Raw genomic sequence first — 9,565 nt, 5'->3', positions numbered from 1 at the left:
AACAGGCTCCAGGCTCTGAGCCATCAGCCCAGAGCCCGATGCGGGGCTCGAACTCACGGACCGCGAGATCGTGACCTGGCTGAAGTCGGACGCTTAACCGACCGCGCCACCCAGGCGACCCTCCATAATATTTTAGAAACAATTTGTTAATTTTTACAAAAACAGCCTGCTGGATTTTTGATGGGGATTGCAATGAATCTATTAACTATTTGGGGGAAAATTGACATTTAAAAAAATATTTCATCTTCCCATCCCTGAGCATCTCAGCTCCATTTATTTATCTCTCTATTTTATTTCTCTCAGAGATATTTTATAGTTTTCATTATATAGGACTTGTACAAATTATTTAGAAAAATTTATCCTTAAGTAATTTATGTTTTGGGACGCTATTGTAAATGCATTATTTTAAACTTCAATTTTCTTTGTTCCTTGCCAATATAGTTTAGGTAAATACTGGTTTGTTTTTTTTGTTTGTTTGTTTGTTTTTTTTTGTACATTGACCTTTTATTCTGGGACCTTACTAAATGTACATTTTATTATCAGTTCAAATAGCTTTTGTGTAGATTTGTAAGAATTGCAAAAAAAGAGGTAGGTTACATAAATTTTCTGTATTTTCTTCCATTTTATGCTTCGTTAATTTCTGCTCTTTATTGTGTCTTTCCCTGACTTATTTTGGACTCATTTTGCTCTATGTGTTCTAGTTTCTTAAGGTAGATACTGTTTAATTGATTTTAGACCTTTCTTATTTTCTGATATAAGCATTTAAAGCTACCAATTTCCCTCTAAGCATTGCCTTACCCGTATCCTAAAATTTTTATATGCTGCTTTTCATTTTCATTAAGTTCAAAGTATTTTCTAATTCCTCTTGTGATTCCTTTTTTGATAGATGGATTATTTAAAATGGTATTATTTAATTTCCAATATTCAGGTATTTTTCAGATTTTTTTCTGTTACTGAATTCTAATTCAATTTTGTTGGCAGAAAAAAAAAACTCTATCAATTCTTTTAAGTGTAATGAGACTTATTTTATGGAGCAGCATATGGTTTATTCTGGAAATACACCATCTATACTGAAAAGAATATGTATTCTGCTGTCCTCAGATGGAGTATTTCATAAACCATATCAGTTAATAGTATTTTTCAAGTTTTCTCTATTCTTCATGATTTTCTGTCTGCTTGTCCTCTCAGTGCTAAAAAAGGAGTATGGTAACTTCCAACAACAATTTTGGAGTTTCCTTTCCTTGTAATTCTGTCAGTTTTTGCTTTATGTATTTTAAAGCTCTTTTAAATAGTGCACACACATTTAGGGATGTTATGTTTTCTTGATGAATTGATTCTTTTTTGCTTATAAATTCTCCGTTTTATCCATGGTAATAGTCCTCATTATGAAATACATTTTGATGTTAATATAGACACTCAGCATTCTTTGGAAAATAATTTGCACAATAATACCTTTTTCATTTGATTTTTATCTCATCTACATCTTTACATCACAAGTGTAAAGATTTCTTGTAGGCAGTATATAGTTGAATCTTGCTTTGTATCTAGTCTGACTATTTTCAGCTAAAGGTTTAAATCAGAGGTCAGCAAACTTTCTTTATAACGAACCAGATAGTAAATATTTTAAGCTTTGCGGGTCTCTCCTTTCATCTACTCAGCTTTCTCATGGCAGTACAAAAGAATATATAGACAATGCATAAACACATGAGGCTGGCTGTGTTGCAATAAAGCTTTGTTTACAAAAATAGATGGCAGGCTGGATTTGACACATGAGCCCTAGTTTGTTAACCGCTGATTTCGACCATTTAAATTTAAAGTAATTATTAATCTGGTTGGGTGAATAGCTACCATTTTCTATTTGTTTTCAGTCTGTTCCATCTATTCTTTATTATATTTTTCTTTATTCTCATCTTCTAATGGATTTAATATATTTTGGTGTTTCATAGTATCTTCATTATTGAGTTACTGGCTATACTTATTAAATACTTTATTATTGTAGTAGTACCTCTGGGGTTTACAACATGCGCTTATCTCTAGTTCTCTTGTTAAGCCAAAGAAAAGCCTAGGTTCTATATCATCTTTACTTCATAAGGAATGTATTTGTTCTGTATATGCATTACCTCTTTTAAAAAATTGATATTCTTGGCTTATTTAAAGTAAGAAAAGGGGCACCTGAGTGCCTCAGTCAGTTAAGCGTCCGACTTTGTCTCAGGTCATGATCTTGCAGTTGGTGAATTCAAGCCCCATGTCAGCCTCTTTGCTGACAGCTCATAGCCTGGAGCCTGCTTCAGATTCTGTGTCTCCTTCTCTCTTACCCCTCCCCCACTCGCGCTCTGTCTCTGTCTCTGTCTCTCTTTCTCAAAAATAAATAAAAACATTAAAAAAATAAAGTAAGAAAAAAGGCCAAATTCATTTTATAGTTATTTGATTTCAGCACACTTAAAAAGTAGATATTTGAAAAAAAAAACCTACAGTAAGCTAATTGACCATTTGAAAATATGTTATTGAATATTTAGCAAACACAGTTGATCTCAAAATCTTATACATAGCAAAGCAACAAAGAAAAAGCTATGAAAAAATGTTGAAATGACTAACAGATTATATTAACATGAGCTAGAGAAGCCCACAAAGCATAAGTCTGTTGCAATCCTAAATTAAAGAAAGAGGAAGAAGATTCTCTTGGATAAGAGATTCCATGAGGATCATGAAAACTTTACCTATATGTATCAAAATGAAAAATATGAAACCAAACCCAGTAAGACTCCTTGGTGATCATGTTTGTAAAATGGAAGTCAGGAATAAAAAGGAGCTAGCAGAGAGACTCAACCGAGTCTGACTTTTTCAACAACGTGAAAGAAAGCTCTCAGATTTTCTTTTGAAATGACCCCTGCATTTGTTGTACGACAGGTTATAGTCCCGCACCAAATTTGACAGCTGTGGAAGCTAAATTTTTAATTGCCTTCCTTCCATTGAATCTGCATCCTATTCTAGGATGAACCAGCATCTGGTTCAGCTTCCCCCAATTAAAGCCTGACTACATTCTGATAGCCTCTGTGTTTACTTCCAGCAAATCTCATCTTGTGTTGAAAAGAGGTGGTTTTGAGCTGAATAAAGGCAAATGCAATGCCACATTACTTAGCAGGTTATAAATTTACAAAGGTTTTTTATCCCAGATGATCATTAAAACAAAATTTCAAAGAAAGATTGATTTGTAAAGGGACACTGGAATTGTCAGATACTATCTTCTCCTCCTACAATGTCCTTCAGGACCTCTTCTAAGAGAGCTATAGAAGGGCCAGCTGTTTGTTTTTTTATGGCTATTTTGAGAAAAAATGGAGGGGGTAGAGAGAAGAGAAGAGGAAAGAAGAGAAAGTTGATTGTGAAAGAAAAAGGGAAGAGAATAACAGTACTTTACGTGAAAGTACTTTCAAAAGTCAAGTCAAGTACCATCCTATTTGTGGACTTCAGTAAGGAGCAGAGAAGTTGGCTGAACTTTGGAATGAGGACAGTGGGTGTCTCTAAATTAGCAGCAAGCACTGTACCACTGTATTTCAATCAGTGTGTGGAGAGAGTGGTGAAATCCACTTGGATGTGGTTGTGACTGGAAAGAATGACCTTAGTCCATTGTAGAAGGCCATGGTTCCCTCAATGTTTATAGCCACCAAACTCATGATGTATTGAAAACTTGACCATATGAGCTTTAGAATACAATCACTTTATTTAAATTCAAAACGAAATGTGTATGCCTATAATTTTTGCAAAAGAAAGGAGAGGAGTAAGTTGTAAAACAATTACGTTTGTTTAAAACAGCCTGTCAAACGGATGGTATGTTTGGGAAATATCATTGGTATCTTTAGAGAAGTCTCACTTTACAAAGAAAGCTCACACAACCCTCTGAGCTAAGTGGAGCAAGTATTTTCATAGCATTTTAAAGAAAGATATGGAGGCAAATAATTATTGACTTCCCTAAAATGAAGTATCTAGTTAAAAATACAAAGTATACCAGAACTTTTATCTCTTAATTCCCAAGGCAGTATGTTTTCTTCTCAACTCTGCTGCCTCGCTCTGTGCCCATGCAAAATACTAACAAATCTTGCTTAAATTAAATCCATGTGATGTTGAAATCCAAAGTAATGTCAATAAACAGGTTACTTTTAATAGCCTGTGAATGGTTGCAGCACATATTGTAGACACTGGATTTGAACAATAAGAATTTAATCATTTATTTTAATAGATCGGTATGCAAGTTGGTTTCTTAAAATAATCATGTTTCTCAACTGTGAGTTTCATTATATCCCTCTTTTATAATATGAGGATTAGAGCATATTTGATTATTTTTTATTGATATATTTTTGATAATGAAGCACATTTGTATGAACTGTGAAGTTCTCCACTCTGGGGATTACAAATATTTTTTACTTGGAATTTCAAGATATGAGAATCTTGGCACATTTTCTGTAGTTCTGCATTCCAGTAAATAGTCTGAATAATCACGATATTGAAAGAAGATCATATTTGGAACTAATTTTACTCCAGCTTTTGCTTTCATAGCACATGCATTCATAGTTCCTCTGAAATTCTTATAATTCATAGGATTTTTAAATAAAATTAAAAGATACTATGAATAGAGCTTGAAGCTAGAATAAAAGGTAAAACAATAATTATTACTTTTTCAAACCTTGTTTGGATCTTTGTTCAGGCATATCAATTGAAACAAAATATCTTTGAGGCAACTGGGAAATTTGAATATGGATTGGTATTATATAATACTGTTAATTTTGATGATGGTATGGCATCTGTGTTTTTTTTTTTAATTTTTTTTCAACGTTTTTTATTTATTTTTGGGACAGAGAGAGACAGAGCATGAATGGGGGAGGGGCAGAGAGAGGGAGACAGAGTCGGAAACAGGCTCCAGGCTCCGAGCCATCAGCCCAGAGCCCGACGCCGGGCTCGAACTCACGGACCGCGAGATCGTGACCTGGCTGAAGTCGGACGCCCAACCGACTGCGCCACCCAGGCGCCCCTGGCATCTGTGTTTTTAAGAAAGTACTTACTTAAAGATGCAGACTGAGGCACCTGGGTGGCTCAGTCGGTTAAGCGTCAGACTTTGGCTCAGGTAATGATCTCACAGTGAGTTTGAGTCCTGCGTCAGGCTCTGTGTTAACAGCTCAGAGCCTGGAGCCTGTTTCAGATTCTGTGTCTCCCTCTTTCTCTGCCCCTCCTGCGCTTGCACTCCGTCTGTCTCTCAAAAATGAATAAATGTTAAAAAAATTTTTTTAAATAAATAAACATTAAAAAAGTATTTTGAAGATGCAGACTGAAATACTTATGGATAAAATACAATGGATTATAACAATACTGATGAGTATTCATGGTAGATAATACATATGTGAGGGAGAGTCTTAAGACTATTCTAATTTTGTGTGTTTAAAATTTCCATAATACAAAGCTTTTTAAAAAAATAGAGGGGCGCCTGGGTGGCGCAGTCGGTTAAGCGCCCGACTTCAGCCAGGTCACGATCTCGCGGTCCGTGAGTTCGAGCCCCGCGTCAGGCTCTGGGCTGATGGCTCAGAGCCTGGAGCCTGTTTCCGATTCTGTGCCTCCCTCTCTCTCTGCCCCTCCCGCATTCATGCTCTGTCTCTCTCTGTCCCCAAAAAAATAAATAAACGTTGAAAAAAAATATTTTTTTTTAAAATAGAAAACAATGAAGGCGATAGATTGGATATGTAAGACATGTTTCAGGAGAAATAAGGAGATCAGGGGAGGCCTTACTAAGAAGGAGACATTAGGATAAAGATTTAAATGGGAAAGGTATGTGGATCTCTGGGAATGTTCCAGGCAGAAGTAGGAGCTAGTGCAGAATCCTGAGATGGAAGTGCAGCTGTCATATCCAAGGAACAAGAAATCCAATGGCTAAATAAGAATGAGTAATAGATAAAATAGTAGGAGGTGGTATCAGAGAGTTAACAGGATGGGTGGGAGGAGAGAAAATTCCTAAATGCAAATATGCAAAATACATGAAGAATACCTTTAGGCCAATAAGAAAAAAAAGGCAGACAACCTAATATAAAAAGTGGGCAAAAGACTTGAACAGACACTTTACAGAAAGGAAATGGACAATAAGAATATGAAAAGGTGCTCTACTTCATTAGGCATCAGGGAAATACAAATTAAAACCACAACACTACAGCAATACATACCCACAGAAAGGTTAAAATGTAAAAGGTAGGGAATACAGGTAGTTGAGAGGAAACAGAGCTCTCATATGCTGGTGTTTAAAATGGTACAAACTGCAGTATCTGTTGAAAATGAAAATTATGCATACCTTCTAAGATATCAATTCTCTTTCTAGGTGTATCTCCAGCAAAAAAAGCATATACGTGTTCACTGAAAAAACTGAATGATTAGAGCAGCACTGTTCTTAACATCCCAAAACAGAGCTACCCATATGTCCATCAACAGTTAAGTGGATCAACAAACTGTCTTATAGTCACAAAATGTGTACTATGCAACATTTAGAAAAACAAAGTAAACAGTATAGATAAGTCTCACAAGTGTATTAAACACAAGATGCAGACACACAGTACTTAATACTTTGTAATTCTATTTATATGAAGTTCACAAACAAGCAACAGTAATCTATATTGTTAGAGCAGTGTCTACTCTTCAGGAGGAAGTCCCTAGAATGGAAGATGGCAGATGGTGGGGAACTGGTAATGTTCTGTTTCTTGGTCTGGATGTTAGTTTAATAGGGAGTTTAGTTTGTGAACAGTCACCAAGCTGTATACTGATGATTTGTGCACATTTCTGTATCTAGATAACATATCATTAGTAGTTTAATCATGTAGGAGTAGGTTATCATGTCCAGCACGTGGGCATCACTGTCCATGCTGAATAAGAAGGACATGGGACATGATGGATTGTTGGTTTAAAAAAAAAAAGAGTGGAAGTCTTGCTTTTTTAACCTGCAGCTGTAACCCCTATAGTCAAAGATAATAAACCATATATACATAGTGAGTTCTTTGGCTCTTGGAAAGGAGATATCTGTTCCAAAGCAACTGGGAAAAACTGTAAATAAGAAATGAAAATATGATGAGAGGTATATTCTTGTCAACTTTTTGAATGATAATATATCTTACTATGTGTTATGCAACAGAACATTTTGTATAGCATCATGATGCCAGTTAACTTTTGGCATCATTTAAAAAAATTTTTTTTTACATTTATTCATTTTTGAGAGAGAGAAAAAGAGCATGAGGAAGGGAGGGGTAGAGAAATAGGGAGACACAGAATCAGAAGCAGGGTCCAGGCTCCTAGCTGGCAGCATAGAACCTGGCATGGGACTCGAACCCATGAACTGTGAGATCATGACCTGAACCGAAGTCGGATGCTTAACCCACTGAGCCACACAGGCACCCCAACTTTTGGCATCATTTAAGTCCAATCACTAAGAGTTTACAAAAAAAATTGAATATGTAAGTGTAGATGTTATGAGTTCTTTGAAAATCAAAAATTATTACAGCTTTTTAAACTAGACATCAAAATGCCACAGAAGCATTTTAAAATTTTTGATTCTCAAGTAAATATTGACAGCTGTAACCCACATAAACAAAAAGCTCTTAGGGGTTTTCGATAACTTTGATTTTTAAAGTAAGCTCTAGGCCCAACATGGGGCTTGAACTCACAACTCTGAGATCAAGAGTCACATGCTCTAACCACTGACCCAATCAGGTGCTCCATGGAATCTTGAACAATTTTTTAAAAGAGTAAAGGGTCCTTCAGACAAACATGAGAAAACCACTATGGATAATCCCCATTCTTTGCTCATTGTTAGTTCATTGTCATGGAATTCCAAGCCTGCTTTTAAATCCTTGGTTGGGCCTAGGTTTGTGGTCCTTCCAGCTCAGGAAGTTGATTTTCAGTAACCTACGGGATTTTGATTAAAGATAGTTTGCTCTTTGGCATTGTGGGTATCTTGTCTATTTTGTTTGTTGTTATTATATTTTTTACTCCTGAATTTGTGTCTCATTTTTTTCTTTATCCTTTTTCTCAATTTTCCTTTACTTTTAGAATACCTTTAAGCCAAAAAGAAAAAAAAGGCAGACAACCCAATAGAAAAAATGTGCAAAGGACTTGAACACTTTACAGAAAGGAAATGGACAATAAAAATATTTTCTTATTTTTAAAATTTAGCTTGCTAGGTCTTTTGTTTTTTTGTTTTTGTCTGGCAATTAGGTTTTGATTCTGTTATAAAGATCAGCTCATTAGGCATGCTTGGGAAATGTTTTTCTTCTAAGGTGATTTGGACCAAGTTTCTAAAACCAGCTTTTCCAAATCTTAAGCTGCCTTTGGGACACCTTGACTCCATCCCCATCAGTAAGTCCAACACACTGCAGTGCCTCTCAGCTAGTCCCGTCTGATGAGCAGGAGGCCCAGGTTGGCAACTGCTGGTCTTTCAAGAACATTGCCAATGGTAACCTCACCAAGCATACCTTCACCAAGGTGAAACTGACCCAGCACCTTTTGACTGGGAAAGAGATAGATGTGAAGATCATTGATAAAACTCAACAGAACTCAGCCTCCAGAAATGATTCCATGAAGTAGATTCATGAAGGCATTGAATCACCCCAATGTAGTGAAATTATTTGAAGGGATAGAGACTGAGAAATACTCTATCTTCCCATAGAGGATACTAGTGGAGGAGAGGTATTTGAGTCCCTGGTGCTGCAGGCAGTAGCCAAGAAAGACATCTGAACCAAATGCCACGAACTAACATCTACTGTACAGTTCTGTCACCAGAAGCTTATTGTTCATAGAGACTTAACTGCAGAGAACCTTTTCTTGGATGCTGCCATGAACATCAAGATTGCAGACTTTGTGTTCAGCAAAATATTCACCTTTGGCAACAAGCTGAACACCTTCCATGGCAACCCTCCTATGCTTCCCCAGAGCTCTTCCAGAGTCAAAAGTAGGATGTACCCCTGGTAAATATGTGTTGCTTGGGAGTTATCATATATACACTGATTAACAGTTCCCTGCATTTTGCTGAACAGAATTGTGAGAAGCTGCATGAGCCAGGACTGCATGTATTCTATTTTACATGTCCATAGAGTCTTAAAACCTCAAGAAATTTCTCATTCTCTGTCTCAGCAAGAGAGCCTGACTGTGCCAGGGTCTGAGGTCTCTATGGCCTCTGTTTCTCCTACAGTCCCCCAGGCCCAGCCCACCTGCACCAGGAATCCAAGTTAGCCTGATTGGCCCAGCCAGGCCTCTAGGCTGTGACCGGCACACAGAAACCGTGAGGTGCTGCAGTCCTTAGAGTGGCCCTATAGCCTCCTCTTCCACCCCCATTATCAGCAGCAGTGATAGAGGCCCATATGGAAGCAACTTCCGCATGGGACAGGTGGAAATTTGTTCATTCTTGGCATCTGGGACAGATGCATGACCACCAGAATTTGCCCTGTGGGTGACCTGAGCCTCTCTCTCTGGCAACAACCATGGCCAGCAAGGAGCCATTGGGAGCTTCTTCAGCAACCACAGCTTTGAGTTTAAATGCAGATATATG

The sequence above is a fragment of the Felis catus genome, chromosome B2 (assembly GCF_018350175.1).
Source record: "Felis catus isolate Fca126 chromosome B2, F.catus_Fca126_mat1.0, whole genome shotgun sequence".
NCBI classification, from domain to species: Eukaryota; Metazoa; Chordata; class Mammalia; order Carnivora; family Felidae; genus Felis; species Felis catus.
This window is presented reverse-complemented; position numbering follows the sequence as displayed.